This window comes from Neoarius graeffei, chromosome 19, assembly GCF_027579695.1.
Source record: "Neoarius graeffei isolate fNeoGra1 chromosome 19, fNeoGra1.pri, whole genome shotgun sequence".
Taxonomy (NCBI): Eukaryota; Metazoa; Chordata; class Actinopteri; order Siluriformes; family Ariidae; genus Neoarius; species Neoarius graeffei.
Window position 1 is genome coordinate 4,578,450 of NC_083587.1, and position 19,022 is coordinate 4,597,471.

A 19,022-nucleotide genomic window follows, 5' to 3' on the forward strand; every position below is an offset into this window, starting at 1 on the left:
TGATAAAGACAACACGGCTCTTCTCTGATTGGTTAAGATCGTTGTAGCAGAAAAAAGAATCACAAACATGCCGCCCAATTCCAGCGTCAGCCTGCGTGACAACCATCCCACGAGTGTGGGTAAGAGAGAGAGATGAAAAAGGAAAGAATGGCCAATGTAAGCGCTCTGGGCTGAGTGGAAGGAAGGAGAGCCCTGTCAATGACCCTGATGGATTTCCACTGTCCGAGTGTAGTGTGCAGTTTTGGAAACGGAGCCGCTTTTGTGCTGTGGAAAGCACAGCTTTGGAGTGAGTGTGCACGCGCCTGGGGGTCAGGTGTGTGTGTGTCAGGTGTGTGTGTGTGTGTGTGTCTATGTGGCAGAGTTGTGGTGTTGGATTTGGTGGAATTTGATGTGCCAACAGGAAGACTAGGCCAGGCGGAGACTCTGCTACAGCCTTTGGGTTATTTTATTCCACACTCCTGGAGCTCTACTCAGACGACATCAAAAGAGATGTGAACCCTACTGTGGAATTCCTTCCTGATGCTTTAATCCTAACATGAATCATGTTGTGAAGTTATAACCTGAACACGAATCACTTTGCGCCACTAGAACCCTAATCACTTTGTACGGTTACAACCCTAAAAATCATCACTTTGTGCAGCCGTGAAGCGAACAGGAATCACTTTGTGCAGCCGTGAAGCGAACAGGAATCACTTTGTGCAGCCGTGAAGCGAACAGGAATCACTTTGTGCAGCCGTGAAGCGAACAGGAATCACTTTGTGCAGCCGTGAAGCTAACAGGAATCACTTTGTGCAGCCGTGAAGCTAACAGGAATCACTTTGTGCAGCCGTGAAGCTAACAGGAATCACTTTGTGCAGCCGTGAAGCTAACAGGAATCACTTTGTGCAGCCGTGAAGCTAACAGGAATCACTTTGTGCAGCCGTGAAGCTAACAGGAATCACTTTGTGCAGCCGTGAAGCTAACAGGAATCACTTTGTGCAGCCGTGAAGCTAACAGGAATCACTTTGTGCAGCCGTGAAGCTAACAGGAATCACTTTGTGCAGCCGTGAAGCTAACAGGAATCACTTTGTGCAGCCGTGAAGCTAACAGGAATCACTTTGTGCAGCCGTGAAGCTAACAGGAATCACTTTGTGCAGCCGTGAAGCTAACAGGAATCACTTTGTGCAGCCGTGAAGCTAACAGGAATCACTTTGTGCAGCCGTGAAGCAAACAGGAATCACTTTGTGCAGCCGTGAAGCGAACATGAATCACTTTGTGCAGCCGTGAAGCGAACATGAATCACTTTGTGCAGCCGTGAAGCTAACATGAATCACTTTGTGCAGCCGTGAAGCGAACATGAATCACTTTGTGCAGCCGTGAAGCTAACATGAATCACTTTGTGCAGCCGTGAAGCTAACATGAATCACTTTGTGCAGCTGTGAAGCTCACATGAATCACTTTGTGCAGCTATGAAGCTAACATGACTCACTTTGTGCAGCTATGAAGCAAACATGAATCACTTAGTGCCAGAGATGGGACCAAGTCACACATGTGCAAGTCTCAAGTAAGTCTCAAGTCTTAACCTTCAAGTCCCAAGTAAGTCCCAAGTCTTTTTTGTCTTGGGCAAGTCAAGTCACAGGCTATGTCAAGTCAAGTCCTATAATAAGTCAAGTCATGTCACCTTAAGCGTATTAGCGTAATTTTAGCAGCAGAATATGAATTTAATACATTGAAAAGGCAATACATAAGTAAATGTCAGTAAACATCCCTGGCACATGTGCCCAACCTGTTAAATATTTGCATTTTAAATACTCATGTTCTGTAAAATACATAAAACAAAACAGTAATAATATCACAAAGTTATGTATTGATGACAAAATTGATTGCAAGATTGAAAGCCAACTAAGTTTCTCACATTGTCATCAGCCAACAAGAAAAATAAACAGAGAATTGGCATTCTGTTATGTGTGTAGTTAAAAGAGGGTAGGACGACACCTTGGGTTAACAGGGGCATGAGCTCCTCCAATCTCTAATGATGTCAGATGAGATGATTATTATTAATAAGATACACGTGGAGAAACCTGAAGTGACTTCGATGTATGTTTGCGCCAGTAAAAAAAACCCAAAGGATAGAGAAATGTGTCAGACATAATTTAGGTCTCAAAAAGAAGACCTGTTCGCCCGTGCAAAAGTGACATCATCTTACCCCATATGACAAGCTACAGAGGTGTGTGCAAAAGCGCTCTCTCGCTCTCTCCCTCTCCGAGGCTGCCTCAGCCTGTGCGGAGCGTGGACATACGACTTTGGCGCGGGAGTCTTGGTTCCCGCTATAATAGATTGTTACGAAAATAAATGTTAAATGAAATATGCATCCCGCGCATTCCTTTCCACAGGAACTTTGCTCACAACGTTTCGGTCGTGGCTAATGCACTGTCCTCCTTACCACAAGTGCAACGTTTCAGGAACAATACGGAAAGGACAGCGCGGGATTCATCTTTCCTTGAACAATTACCCAGAGACTTTTTAAATTACCTCACTGGGAAATATCCAATGCACCTGTTCAGTTACAGAGTTGTGCTCTCTAAATTGTAGTCATTCAAACCATTGTTTTGGCGGCCTGGTAGCCTGATATACTAAATGTAAATTCACGGTTTGGATGACTGCACAATTTATTTTCGTAACACTGTGTTACAGCGGGAACCGAGACTCCCACGCACAGTCAGCCTATTTTGCAGAGTTTAGTATTGCTGCTAGCCTGTATTCAAACAGCGAGTGGCATGCCGGTGAATCCAAATCGTGGCGCTTTTTTCAATAGTGCATGATAGGCAGTGGGACGGAGTTTTCTTTTCTTTTTTGATCGGGTAGTGTGACGAAAAAAATGTGCAGGTTGCTGCACTGCTATTTCAAACAGCTATGATAAACTCCCCTGCCTCTATGCCCTATGGACAGTCTGGCTAATGTACACGAACACACACGAATTTGTACTGCTCATGAACGTGTACATGTTCACAAGCTGACCATTAGCTTAACCCTGAAACAGAACAACAGGGTAGGAAGCTGCTTATGTTATTCAGCATCACGACTGCAAAGTGCACAATCAACTTACTACTACTGATATACAATATCATTAAACTTGACGTAACTACATTGCTTACCAGCATTCACATAAGAATTTCACAATAATAAGCTGAATCCCTAGCTACATCTGCAACGGCTAAAATCCTCCTACCGCTCGCTCTCGTGGCTAACATTGGCTAACGAGGAGTTTAGCTGCTATCACCAAATAACAACACATTAATAAACTTACTGGGCAGAATGGATCTTCAAATGCCGGACAAAATTGGAGGTCATGGTCTGGCTGTCAGAAATCGTCACGTTGCAAATCTTGCACTGCGCCGTTCATCATTTACCCTCTAGGCCAGGGGTCACCAAACTACAGCCCATGGGCCAGATCCGGCCCGCCACCCCCCTTTGACCGGCCCCCCAGCTCCTCTGCCCCCCAGCACTTGAACCGGCCCAATGAGGCAATCCCCAAAAGTGGTCATGGCCTATTTTTTTAAATTGCTTTTTGGCAAATAATAACATGTCTGCATCTTGTATTTTGTTGACTTTATCAATTAAAATTGATATTTAGTTATAAAATGAACTATTCATATTTTCCGAATTTTCGTCATATGCTCGCGATCAAGCAGTGACAGGCAGCGCATGCGCAGAGAACTGTCAGTGTTCAGGACAGCAAAATGGCTAGCGGTAAGCGAAAAGCTGACAAAGAGTGCAGAGTTTTTAAAGAACAGTGGACCACCGATTATTTTTTCGTTCAGTGTAAGGACCGTGCAGTTTATCTTGTATGTAAAGAAAGTGTGCCGATTTTCAAAGAATATAATCTGCGTCATCACTATGAAACCCGCCACAAAGAGTATGCTAGTTTGCGAGGGCAAACAAGAGAAGACAGGATTCGGAGGATGAAATGCTACTGGCTGCACAACAGAATGTATTCCTTCGCCAAACCCAGATCAACCAGGCTGCTGTCTGAGCTAGCTATAAGGTAGCTCACCTACTAGCTACCCATGGAAAGCCGTTTACTGATGGGGACTTTGTTAAAGTATGCATGCTTGCTGTGGCCGAGGAGGTGTGTCCCGACAAGAAGGATGCACTCAATGCGGTGAGTCTCTCCACACCTACTATGACCAGGCGAACCGAAGATTTGGGGGACAACGTGTATGACCAGCTGAATGAGAGAGCGTCAGAATTCGAGTTTTTTGCTTTGGCCATGGATGAGAGCAATGACGTGCAGGACACAGCACAACTGCTGTGATCTATTGCTCATATTATAATTTCACTGTTTTTTAAAATGTATTTATTTTATAGGCCTATTTATTTGACCTTTATTAAGTGCTGCATACAATTATTATTTATATTATTAATAATATCAACAGGCCTACCTACAATTTATAATTTTCCACTCATCTTTGCCAGTGTCAATCACCTCAAATAGGCAGATGTTTCTTACCTTGACAGCTTCGATATTATTTTTATTAGAAAATAAATAAATGGAATATCTGTGGTATTTCAAATTAAAACAAAGTGTGAAGACTTGATTACTACTTTTGCAAACCACTAGTAAAGATAAACAAATATGTGCCAGGAATCAAGTGTTGATATAGTAGTATGGATATAGTAGTGGGGATGGCTGTGCCAGGCTAGTAATCTCTACTACACACTGACTACGTTTACATGCACGTCCAAATCGAGCTGCTGTTGGTAATCGAGCAAAGGGTCCCAGCAGGGGTGCCAGAGAAATCCAATCCTACATGCACAAGTGAAATCGGGCTATTGTGCAAGGTGCATTGTGCACCCGAGCCACACGTGGCGCTACACGCCCCATCGTGTTGGTACACTTCCGGTTGTCGTCATGAAGAAGAGCTATAGTGTTGCCAGATACTGCTGACGTTTTCCAGCCCAAAACATGTTCAAATCCGCTAAAATGAACTTAAAACCCCCAATCTGGCAACACTAGCAGTTCCGTGTTCAAGCTGTTAGGCTTGCTCTAACAGACTATGGCTACAAACTGTCCGGCGCAGACCACTGCTTTGTAAGACAACTTATTTTGCACAATAATATTTTTCTAAAGTCCATTTTTTGCTTACAAAAAATTTTTTTTTGCTTACAATTTAACTTATGTCTTAATAAACACACAAAAAGTTCAATTGTTTTGTTTTTATTGACATTCTTCAGATATTGGACACACACATATATATATATATATATATATATATATATATACACACACACACACACAAATACAATGACTTGTTTATGTACACAATTCACAGCTATGCAACAGCTGTACAGATGTATTTGGTGATACAGTAAGTGAGCTAAATTTTAACAGTGCAAACAATGCCACAAAAAGAAAAGATAAATGCCGTTGTCATGATTCGTTGTCATGCTGACCGAGGCTGTTGTGTTTCCCGCTTGTGGTCCCGTCACTTCCGGAAGTAGCTCGACAACTAGCTCGATAGGGTATACATGCACAATGTAGCTCGGCAGAAATCGCATAAACTAGGTCGTGTAGCTCGATTCCGAGAAATCAAGTTCGGTTCAATTTCAGCCGAATTAAGGTGTATACATGGCATTTTGAACTTCGATTTCAGTCGAGCAACGGCAGAAATTCGATTCTCTCTATGTGCATGTAAACATAGTGAATGAGGCCTGCTGGTGGTCATATTTGTCTGGGTCATACAATTCTATGTGATATAGCTGACCCGACCCCGGCCCCCATCACAGTCAGGAATGACAATGTGGCCCCCAGAGAAAAAAGTTTGGTGACCCCTGTTCTAGGCAGTAGCCCTTGAAGCCAAAAGTGATTACTCTTGGGATGGCTGACATGATGATATGATGTGAAATCTGTGAACACATCGTGGCATGGGGTGTGGTATATAGCCCACGCAGAGAGCGTGCCTGATGGACAGGGCGGTGACAACGCAACGGCAGTGCAATCAAAATTAGTGAAGTATGTGCATATTACATTTTATTTTCACAATAAAAACACGATGGAAATAACACTCAAGTCACTAAAGTCATCGTGTGTCAAGTCAAGTCCCGAGTCTTAAACTTCCAATTCCGAGTCAAGTCTCAAGTATTTTCATGTTTTGTCAAGTCAAGTCACAAGTCATGAAAACAGTGACTCGAGTCAACTCGAGTCCAAGCCCACAAGTCTCAAGTCCCCACCTCTGCTTAGTGCAGCCATGAAGCAAACATGAATCACTTTGTGCAGCCATGAAGCGAACATGAATGACAATGTGCAGCCGTGAAGCTAACAGGAATCACTTTGTGCAGCCGTGAAGCTAACAGGAATCACTTTGTGCAGCCGTGAAGCTAAAAGGAATCACTTTGTGCAGATATGAAGTGACATGAATCACATAATGCAGCCATGAAGCTAACAGGAATAACGTTTTGCAACCGTGAAGCTAACAGGAATAACTTTGTGCAGCCGTGAAGCTAACATGAATAACTTTGTGCAGCCGTGAAGCTAACATGAATCACTTTGTGCAACCGTGAAGCTAACAGGATTCACTTTGTGCAGCCGTGACGCGAACAGGAATAACTTTGTGCAGCCGTGAAGCTAACATGAATCACTTTGTGCAGCCGTGAAGCTAACATGCATCACTTTGTGCAGCTATGAAGCTAACATTAATCGCATTGTGCAGCTATGAAGCTAACATGAGTCACTTTGTGCAGCCATGAAGCGAACATGAATCACTTTGGGCAGCTGTGAAGCTAACAGGAATCACTTTGTGCAGCCGTGAAGCTAACAGGACTCACTTTGAGCAGCCGTGAAGCTAACATGTCGCACTTTGTGCAGCTATGAAGCTAACATGAATCACTATGTGCAGCCGTGAAGCTAACATGTCGCACATTGTGCAGATATGAAGCTAACATGTCTCACTTTGTGCAGATATGAAGCTAACATGTCTCACTTTGTGCAGCTATGAAGCTAACATGTCTCACTTTGTGCAGCTATGAAGCTAACATGAGTCACTTTGTGCAGCCGTGAAGCTAACATGTTGCACATTGAACAGATATGAAGCTAACATGTCTCACTTTGTGCAGCTATGAAGCTAACATGTCTCACTTTGTGCAGCTATGAAGCGAACATGAATCACTTTGGGCAGCCGTGAAGCTAACATGACTCACTGTGTGCAGCCGTGAAGCTAACATGACTCACTTTGTGCAGCCGTGAAGCTAATATGTCGCACTTTCTGCAGCTATGAAGCTATCATGTCTCACTTTGTGCAGCGCTGAAGCTAACATGAGTCAATTTGTGCAGCCATGAAGCGAACATGAATCACTATGTGCAGCCATGAAGCTAACATGAATCACTTTGTGCAGCCGTGAAGCTAACATGAATCACTTTGTGCAGCCGTAAAGCTAACATGACTCACTTTGTGCAGCCGTGAAGCTAATATGTCGCACTTTCTGCAGCTATGAAGCTAACATGTCTCACTTTGTGCAGCGCTGAAGCTAACATGAGTCAATTTGTGCAGCCATGAAGCGAACATGAATCACTTTGTGCAGCCGTGAAGCTAACATGACTCGCTTTGTGCAGCTATGAAGCTAACATGAATTACTTTGTGCAGCCGTGAAACGAACATGACTCACTTTGTGCAGCTATGAAGCTAGCATGTCTCACTTTGTGCAGCAGTGAAGCTAACATGACTCACTTTGTGCAGCTATGAAGCTAGAATGTCTCACTTTGTGCAGCTGTGAAGTGAACATGACTCACGTTGTGGAGCTGTGAAGCTAGAATGTCTCACTTTGTGCAGCTGTGAAGTGAACATTAATTGCATTGTGCAGCTATGAAGCTAACATGAGTCACTTTGTGCAGCCATGAAGCGAACATGAATCACTTAGGGCAGCTGTGAAGCTAACATGAATCAATTTGGGCAGCCGTGAAGCTAACAGGAATCACTTTGTGCAGCCGTGAAGCTAACATGACTCACTTTGTGCAGCTGTGAAGCTAACATGTCTCACTTTGTGCAGCTATGAAGCTAACATGAGTCACTTTGTGCAGCCGTGAAGCTAACATGAGTCACTTTGTGCAGCCGTGAAGCTAACATGAGTCACTTTGTGCAGCCGTGAAGCTAACATGAGTCACTTTGTGCAGCCGTGAAGCTAGTATGTCTCACTTTGTGCAGCCGTGAAGCTAACATGACTCACTTTGTGCAGCCGTGAAGCTAACATGACTCACTTTGTGCAGCCGTGAAGCTAACATGACTCACTTTGTGCAGCCGTGAAGCTAACATGACTCACTTTGTGCAGCTGTGAAGCTAACATGACTCACTTTGTGCAGCTGTGAAGCTAACATGACTCACTTTGTGCAGCTGTGAAGCTAACATGACTCACTTTGTGCAGCTGTGAAGCTAACATGACTCACTTTGTGCAGCTATGAAGCTAGTATGTCTCACTTTGTGCAGCTATGAAGTGAACATGAATCAATTTGGGCAGCCGTGAAGCTAACAGGAATCACTTTGTGCAGCCGTGAAGCGAACATGAATCATTTTGTGCAGCTGTGAAGCTAACATGAATCACTATGTGCAGCCGTGAAGCTAACATGTCGCACTTTGTGCAGCAATGAAGCGAACATGTCTCACTTTGTGCTGCCATGAACCGAACATGAATCACTTTGGGCAGCCGTGAAGCTAACATGAATCACGTTTTGCAGCCGTGAAGCTAACAGGAATCACTTTGTGCAGCCATGAAGCTAACAGGAATCACTTTGTGCAGCCGTGAAGCTAATATGTCGCACTTTGTGGAGCTATGAAGCTAACATGTCTCACTTTGTGCAGCTATGAAGCTAGAATGTCTCACTTTGTGCAGCGATGAAGCTAGAATGTCTCACTTTGTGCAGCGATGAAGCTAACATGAGTCAGTTTGTGCAGCCATGAAGTGAACATGAATCACTTTGTGCAGCCATGAAGCTAACATGAATCACTTTGGGCAGCCGTGAAGCTAACATGAATCACTTTGTGCAGCCGTGAAGCTAACATGAATCACTTTGTGCAGCCGTGAAGCTAACATGACTCACTTTGTGCAGCTATGAAGCTAGAATGTCTCACTTTGTGCAGCGATGAAGCTAACATGAGTCAATTTGTGCAGCCACGAAACGAACATGAATCACTTTGTGCAGCCATGAAGCTAACATGTCGCACTTTGTGCAGCTGTGAAGCTAACATGTCGCACTTTGTGCAGCTATGAAGCTAATGTGTCTCACTTTGTGCAGCTATGAAGCTAGAATGTCTCACTTTGTGCAGCGATGAAGCTAACATGACTCACTTTGTGCAGCCGTGAAGCTAACAGGAATCACTTTGGGCAGCCGTGAAGCTAACAGGAATCAATTTGGGCAGCCGTGAAGCTAACAGGAATCACTTTGTGCAGCCGTGAAGCTAACATGAATCACTTTGTGCAGCCGTGAAGCTAACATGACTCACTTTGTGCAGCCGTGAAGCTAACATGACTCACTTTGTGCAGCCGTGAAGCTAACATGTCGCACTTTGTGCAGCCGTGAAGCTAACATGAGTCAATTTGTGCAGCCATGAAGCGAACATGAATCACTTTGTGCAGCCGTGAAGCTAACATGAATCACTTTGTGCAGCTGTCAAGCTAACATGTCGCACTTTGTGCAGCTGTGAAGCTAGAATGTCTCACTTTGTGCAGCGATGAAGCTAACATGAGTCAATTTGTGCATCCATGAAGCGAACATGAATCACTTTGTGCAGCCATGAAGCTAACATGTCACACTTTGTGCAGCTGTGAAGCTAACATGAATCACTTTGTGCAGCAGTGAAGCTAACATGACTCACTTTGTGCAGCTATGAAGCTAGCATGTCTCACTTTGTGCAGCCATGAAGCTAACAGGAATCACTTTGTGCAGCCGTGAAGCTAACATGACTCACTTTGTGCAGCTGTGAAGCTAACATGACTCACTTTGTGCAGCTGTGAAGCTAACATGACTCACTTTGTGCAGCTGTGAAGCTAACATGACTCACTTTGTGCAGCTGTGAAGCTAACATGTCGCACTTTGTGCAGCTATGAAGCTAACATGTCGCACTTTGTGCAGCTATGAAGCTAACGTGTCTCACTTTGTGCAGCTATGAAGCTAGAATGTCTCACTTTGTGCAGCGATGAAGCTAACATGAGTCAATTTGTGCATCCATGAAGCGAACATGAATCACTTTGTGCAGCCATGAAGCTAACATGAATCACTCTGTGCAGCTGTGAAACTAACATGTCGCACTTTGTGCAGCTGTGAAGCTAACATGTTGCACTTTGTTCAGCCGTGAAGCTAACATGAATCACTTTGTGCAGCTGTGAAGCTAACATGAATCACTTTGTGCAGCAATGAAGCAAACATGATTCACTTTGTGCAGCGATGAAGCAAACATGATTCACTTTGTGCAGCGATGAAGCAAACATGATTCACTTTGTGCAGCGATGAAGCAAACATGATTCACTTTGTGCAGCGATGAAGCAAACATGATTCACTTTGTGCAGCGATGAAGCAAACATGATTCACTTTGTGCAGCGATGAAGCAAACATGATTCACTTTGTGCAGCGATGAAGCAAACATGATTCACTTTGTGCAGCGATGAAGCAAACATGATTCACTTTGTGCAGCGATGAAGCAAACATGATTCACTTTGTGCAGCGATGAAGCAAACATGATTCACTTTGTGCAGCGATGAAGCAAACATGATTCACTTTGTGCAGCGATGAAGCAAACATGATTCACTTTGTGCAGCGATGAAGCAAACATGATTCACTTTGTGCAGCGATGAAGCAAACATGATTCACTTTGTGCAGCGATGAAGCAAACATGATTCACTTTGTGCAGCGATGAAGCAAACATGACTCACTTTGTGCAGCGATGAAGCAAACATGATTCACTTTGTGCAGCGATGAAGCGAACATGATTCACTTTGTGCAGCTATCACCCAAACACAAATCACTTTGTGCAGCTATGTAGCTGACATGAATCACTTTGTGCAGCTATGAAGCTAACATGAATCACATTGTTCAGCTATGAAGCTAACATGAATCACTTGTGCAGCTATAAGCTTACATGACTCACTTTGTGCAGCTATGAGGCTAACATGACTCACTTTGTGCAGCTATGAAGCTAACATGACTCACTTTGTGCAGCTATGAAGCTAACATGACTCACTTTGTGCAGCTTTGAAGCTAACATGACTCACTTTGTGCAGCTTTGAAGCTAACATTCATCACTTTGTGCAGCTAGGATGCTAATATGAATCACTTTGTGCAGCAATGAAGCAAACATGAATCACTTTGTGCAGCAATGAAGCAAACATGAATCACTTTGTGCAGCAATGAAGCAAACATGAATCACTTTGTGCAGCTTTGAAGCTAACATGAATCACTTTGTGCAGCTATGAAGTTAACATGACTCACTTTGTGCAGCAATGAAACTAACATGAATCACTTTGTGCAGCTATGAAGCTAACATGAATCACTTTGTGCAGCTATGAAGCTAACATGACTCACTTTGTGCAGCTTTGAAGCTAACATGACTCACTTTGTGCAGCTTTGAAGCTAACATTCATCACTTTGTGCAGCTAGGATGCTAATATGAATCACTTTGTGCAGCAATGAAGCAAACATGAATCACTTTGTGCAGCAATGAAGCAAACATGAATCACTTTGTGCAGCTTTGAAGCTAACATGAATCACTTTGTGCAGCTATGAAGTTAACATGACTCACTTTGTGCAGCTTTGAAGCTAACATGAATCACTTTGTGCAGCTTTGAAGCTAACATGAATCACTTTGTGCAGCAATGAAGCAAACATGAATCACTTTGTGCAGCAATGAAGCAAACATGAATCACTTTGTGCAGCTTTGAAGCTAACATGAATCACTTTGTGCAGCTATGAAGTTAACATGACTCACTTTGTGCAGCTATGAAGCTAACATGACTCACTTTGTGCAGCAATGAAGCTAACATGACTCACTTTGTGCAGCAATGAAACTAACATGACTCACTTTGTGCAGCTATGAAGCTAACATGACTCACTTTGTGCAGCAATGAAACTAACATGACTCACTTTGTGCAGCTTTGAAGCTAACATTCATCACTTTGTGCAGCTAGGATGCTAATATGAATCACTTTGTGCAGCAATGAAGCAAACATGAATCACTTTGTGCAGCAATGAAGCAAACATGAATCACTTTGTGCAGCTTTGAAGCTAACATGAATCACTTTGTGCAGCTTTGAAGCTAACATGAATCACTTTGTGCAGCTTTGAAGCTAACATGAATCACTTTGTGCAGCAATGAAGCTAACATGACTCACTTTGTGCAGCAATGAAACTAACATGACTCACTTTGTGCAGCTTTGAAGCTAACATGACTCACTTTGTGCAGCTTTGAAGCTAACATGACTCACTTTGTGCAGCAATGAAGCTAACATGACTCACTTTGTGCAGCTTTGAAGCTAACATGACTCACTTTGTGCAGTTATGAAGCTAACATGACTCACTTTGTGCAGCTTTGAAGCTAACATGACTCACTTTGTGCAGTTATGAAGCTAACATGAATCTCTTTGTGCAGTTATGAAGCTAACATGACTCACTTTGTGCAGCTTTGAAGCTAACATGACTCACTTTGTGCAGCTATGAAGCTAACATGAATCTCTTTGTGCAGTTATGAAGCTAACATGACTCACTTTGTGCAGTTATGAAGCTAACATGACTCACTTTGTGCAGCTTTGAAGCTAACATTAATCACTTTGTGCAGCTATGAAGCTAACATGACTCACTTTGTGCAGCTTTGAAGCTAACATGACTCACTTTGTGCAGCAATGAAACTAACATGACTCACTTTGTGCAGCTTTGAAGCTAACATGAATCACTTTGTGCAGCAATGAAGCTAACATGACTCACTTTGTGCAGCTTTGAAGCTAACATGAATGTCTTTGTGCAGCTAAGAAGCTAACATGAATCACTTTGTGGAGCTATCAGCCAAACACGAATCACTTTGTGCACCTATGAAGATAACATGACTCACTTTGTGCAGCTATCAACCAAATACGCATCACTTTATGCAGTTATAATGCAAACATGAATCACTTAGTGCAGCGATGAAGCTAACATGACTCACTTTGTGGAGCTATCACCCAAACACAAATCACTTTGTGCAGCTATGAAGCTAACATGAATCACTTTGTGCAGCTATGAAGCTAACATGAATCACATTGTTCAGCTATGAAGCTAACATGAATCACTTGTGCAGCTATAAGCTTACATGACTCACTTTGTGCAGCTATGAGGCTAACATGACTCACTTTGTGCAGCTTTGAAGCTAACATGACTCACTTTGTGCAGCAATGAAACTAACATGACTCACTTTGTGCAGCTTTGAAGCTAACATGAATCACTTTGTGCAGCAATGAAGCTAACATGACTCACTTTGTGCAGCTTTGAAGCTAACATGACTCACTTTGTGTAGCTATGAGGCTAACATGACTCACTTTGTGCAGCTATGAAGCTTACATGACCCACTTTGTGTAGCTATGAGGCTAACATGACTCACTTTGTGCAGCTATGAAGCTAACGTGAATCACTTTGTGCAGCTATGAAGCTAACATGAATCACTTTTTGCAGCTATGAAGCTAACATGAATCACTTTGTGCAGCTATGAAGCTAATACGAATCACTTTGTGCAGCTATGAAGCTAACATGACTCACTTTGTAATGGGTTTATGATTGTGCTGTGCCTTGGGCCACATGTAGAACTAATCCTTTTTTTTTTTTTTTTAATTAAGTTTCCAATTTATATAGTGCCATCAAGTAATTTATTATTATTTTTAAGGTTACTTTATACTTTTATACTTTAAGTAGGTTTTAGAGCACATACTTTTTCACTTTTACTTGAGTAAAGAGGTCAACTTGATCCTTCAACTTTTACCAGAGTGTTTTTAAACTGCAGTATCTATACTTCTAATTAAGTGACAAATGTGTGTACTTTTGACACCACTGGTAACTTGTATTGTGTGTTTAAGTTACCGGTATAAAATTATTTAATTTGCTTCAGAATGTGATTGTCTCAGTTTCTCTGATTCTTTAATTGGCCTTTTACATTTTATCAGTGAAAATGCATGCATGTCCATGTATGTTGCATAAGTTATAACACCTATCCTGTTTTAATAAGAGTCAACCCACAATCAATGAAGTCAAATCAGTCTTAGTTGAGCAAGTCAGTAACAGTATTTCTTACTTTCATCAAATTTTTATTTATATAATTTTGGTCTATAGCTGTAAAAGGTCTCGTCCTTACCGTAAAACCGGTTCCTGCTGTGACGCACTCAGGGCTGGCTGGCTCAGCGGAGCAGCTCCAATGACAACTTTGCGGTCGATTCCCATTTATGCAGCATACAAGAGTCAAGGATGGAGATACTATCCACTCAGAAATTTATTTAAAAATAAAGGCTCTGCGTATCTCCTTTAAGCTCCAAGGTCCCAACCAGCTTTTCAGCTCACTGTTTTCAAATGTGAAATCATTTGAAGCTAAACTGAAGCTGTGGCAAGTGCAACTGGAAAGGGGAAACACTGTGCACTTTCCTACTTTGCAAGAACAAAAGCCTGCTGTGACATCTGAATATGCTGGGGAGTGTGCAAAACTACTCCAGGCCTTTGGAGAGAGGTTCCAGCTGATGAGAAGTTACAAGAAGGACCTGAACATATTTGCAACACCATTCAATGTGGAATCAGCTGATGTGTCTGAAAACCTACAGCACGAAATAATTGAGCTGCAAAGCAACAATGAGCTCAAAGCTAGGTACAACAACCTTCCTCTGCTTGAGTTCTACAAACTGTATGTGCGTCCTGAGGATTTTCCCACTCTGAGGAGACATGCACTGAAGTTTGCATCACTGTTTGGGACAACCGACTGCTGTGAGCAGTTCTTCTCAAAACTGACCCTTGCAAAGAATCGGTTCCGCTCAAGACTGACTGACCCAAACCTGGAAAACCAGCTGCGAGTAGCATCATCATCTCTACCATCTGACATCAGACGCCTCACCAAAGAGAAGCAGTTCCTGCCTTCACATTAGGTCGGCCTTATATAATAATAAAATTGGTAAAATATTATTATATTGTAGCATCTTCGTTACATAAAATGCTCAAAGTGCTTTACATCAGTACATATAAAATCAATAAGAACACAAGACTAAAAACAGAGCATTAAAACAATAAGAGGTGGATAAAATTTAAAAAGAAAATGGGAAGATTAAAAAGGGATAAAATAGAAAGTTACACCAATAAAGTTGCTTTATTTGAATAGCATGAAAGAAAGCTAAAATAAATGGGCTGCATCTTAATTTTCAGCAGAGGTTATGGGTTAAAAAATGTAGTTTGGCCCCCACAGGATGTTATAAAACTCGAAATGGCCCTTGATAGGATCAAGGTTCCCCACCCCTGCGCTACATGATCGGTTCCTTGGTTCCTCTCCATTATATATACCCAGACTCTTGCCCCTTGTGTCACGTGCGGGTCGCGTGCACTGCGTGCGGGTCGCGTGCGGGTCGCGTGCGCTGCGTGCGGGTCGCGTGCGCTGCGTGCATGCCACACATAGGGGTAGAAAGTGAGATGCACTTCTGTCTTGCGGGCCACACAAGCAAGTATGGAATATCTGTGTAATACTTCTGAGGCACATCACTCATACAATAACCATGCATCACTCATGCATCTTACTGTCATCGCAAAAAGCCCCTACTAGCCATGCTGCTGACTTGGTTCAGGTCAAGTCAAGTTTATCTGTATAGCACTTTTAACAATAAACATTGTCGCAAAGCAGCTTTACAGAATTTGAACGACTTAAAACATTAGCTAATTTTATCCCTAATCTATCCCCAATGAGCAAGCCTGTGGCGACAGTGGCAAGGAAAAACTCCCTCAGACGACACGAGGAAGAAACCTCAAGAGGAACCAGACTCAAAAGGGAACCCATCCCCATCCGGGCAACAACAGACAACATGACTATAACATTAACAGTACTAACATAAAGTCAGCTTCGTTGATGCTATAAACCCCCCACCGACGGAAACCCAAGCACAAAACCGTTCACAACAACCGCAGTCCTAAAGTCAGCAAGTCAACTGCAGTCCCCAGCCACAAAAGCACCACTGCAAGAGTCCAGACCGTCCTCCAGGCACGACCCCCAACTGTCCACGTGGGGTCGTCCTCCACAGGAGCGATGCGATGAGACTCCAACCAGACACAGGGCACCAGGATGGCTCAGGCAGGTCCGAGGAACAGAAGAGGTCAGCATCTCCATCCCAGGACCAAAATGTAAATCAGAGGGACAGATTTGATGGGGGGGAGAGAGAGAGAGAGAGAGAGAGAAGACACAGGTTGTTAGGTATGCCCAATGTCACCTGAATAAGCAGGAACAGTATACATATTGCACTGAGTACAAATAGGGACTCCAGCAACTAACTATGACAGCATAACTAAAAAGGGAGAGCCAGAAGGTAACACAGGCATGAGGGAGCCCCGGGACATAAAGCAGCAGCCACTACACCATCAACAAACTCGAGTGAGGAAGCAAGTTGGGACTGACAGCATCCATACATCCCAGTTTACCAAAACACTGTCTGAGGACCCTCCAGATCTACACCTTTACCTCATAAACACCATTAACAAAAGGCTTGACTAAACAGATATGTTTTCAGCCGAGACTGAAACACTGAGACTGTGTCTGATTCCCGAACGCTACTTGGAAGACTGTTCCATAACTGTGGGGCTTTGTAAGAAAAGGCTCTGCCCTCTGATGTAGCCTTCACTATACGAGGTACCAGCAGATAGCCTGCACCTTTTGATCTAAGTAGGCGTGGCGGGTCATAGAGGAGCAGCAGTTCACTCAGGTACTGTGGTGCGACACCATTTAGTGCTTTAAAAGGTCATTAGTAGTATTTTATAATCAAGACAAAATTTGATTGGGAGCCAATGCAGTGTGGATAAGACAGGGGTGATGGGGTCATATTTTCTAGTTCTAGTAAGGACTCTTGCTGTTGCATTTTGAACTAACTGGAGCTTGTTTATGCACTTATTGGAACATCCAGACAGTAAGGCATTACAATAATCCAACCTGGAGGGAATGAAAGCATGAACTAGTTTTTCCGTGTCATGTAGTGACATTAAATTTCTTATCTTAGCAACATTTCTGAGATGAAAGAAAGCTATCCGGGTAACGTTATCAATGTATTTTGAATGAAAGACTGGGGTCAATAATCACTCCGAGGTCTTTTACTGCTGCATGTGAAGAAACAGAAAGGCCATCCAGAGTTACTGTGTAATCAGAAAACTTACTTCGAGCTGCATGTGGTCCGAATACAAGTACTTCAGTCTTGTCAGAGTTAAGCAGAAGGAAGTTAATCAGCATTGTTTATTTGCACATAAAAGAAACAAGTCATTTTGTTAAAACAGAGAAAAAAAGAACATGCAGGGGAAGACCAGAAACCTCCAAGGTTTTTCAAGGGTTTTCCCCTATACTATGATTAATTACTGTATGGTCATAATTTTTGTGATTATAACATACATACATAAATAAATGAGATCAAACAAAAGATAAAAGCAAATCATTATCGAAATACAAGAAAATAAGGAAAAACTAACGAACTAACTTATGAGATAATACAATCAAATAACATATCAAATTAAACAGAAGTTAAAGAAAACCAAATACACAATTTAAACTAATAAGTAATAAATCATAAGTACATAGTAGAAAAAGTAAAAAAAAAGTAAATACCAAATCTTTATGTATATAAGTAAACATAAAAGACAAGAAAAACAAACAAATCAGGAGGTGGTAGTTGGCTTGTCTATGAAGTCATTTTTTATATATTTTTTGAAAGTGGGTAGGGACAAACAATTTCTTAGGGATTGACTTAAACTGTTCCTTATGGAGGGGCCTCTAAACATTATTGTGAATTGCCTTAGATTAGATTTTGTCATTATTGGCCTTAAATTGTTTTGCTGTCTGGTACTGTGACTATTGATATCTAAATTGAATTTGAGTAAATCCTTGTAATGCTCTGGTAAATAAGAACTTTTATGGATTACTTTATGAACAAAAATGGCTGTTTGAAGTTTGTTTATGTCATATACTGTCAAGACTTTCAGATCGTAAAATAGAGTCGCTGAGTTTGCTAAGAAAGAGACATTTGATGCAATTCTCACAAAGTGCTTTTGTAACTGGTACAGTGGTTTGATGGAAGTAGTATAATATGTATTTGCCTAGATAATATTGCAATATGTTAAATAGGGGTATATCAAGCTGTAATACAAAGTCATAAATATTTTACATGAAAGGCAACTTGCAACTTGTCTTACGATTCCAATATTCTTGTAAATCTGTTTGCAAATATGATCAATATGAAACTTCCATGTGACTTTTTCATCTATTATGACTCCAAGAAAACGTGTATTAATGACCTGTTTAATGGGTTTGTCATCTATGAATATCTTAGCCATTTCTATACTGTATTTCTTATTTCTTCCTGTAAAGATTATGAAATTTGTTTTATCTATATTGATGGACAACTTATTTGCCTTGAACCAGTGATTTAGCTTGCCTAGTTCATCATTTATCGTTATTATAAGTGTATCAAAATTTTTATGAGACATGAATAGATTAGTATCATCTGCAAATAGTAATGTAAAGAGTTTGTCTGATACCAAAGGGAGGTCATTCACATAAATCAAGAACAAAAGAGGACCAAGTATGGCTCCTTGAGGGACTCCACATGTTACAGTTTTATGGGATGAGACAAAACTATTACTAAAAACATATTGCTTCCTATCGGACAGATAATCTTTTAACCATTGGAAGGCAAAACCTTTAAAACCATAGGAGTTTAGTTTATTGAGTAGTATATTGTGATCTACAGTGTTAAAAGCTTTAGATAAGTCGAGAAAAATTCCGACGGTAAATTCGTTATTTTCCAGCATCCAGTGTCTAATG

General features: G+C 41.9%; 2 pseudogenes; one reads left to right on the forward strand and one right to left on the reverse strand.

Moving 5' to 3' along the window:
- LOC132867726 (histone H2AX-like) overlaps positions 1–19,022 on the forward strand; it is a 1,044,434-nt pseudogene that overhangs the window by 1,020,768 nt on the left and 4,644 nt on the right.
- LOC132867717 (uncharacterized) overlaps positions 1–19,022 on the reverse strand; it is a 1,045,807-nt pseudogene that overhangs the window by 1,017,619 nt on the left and 9,166 nt on the right.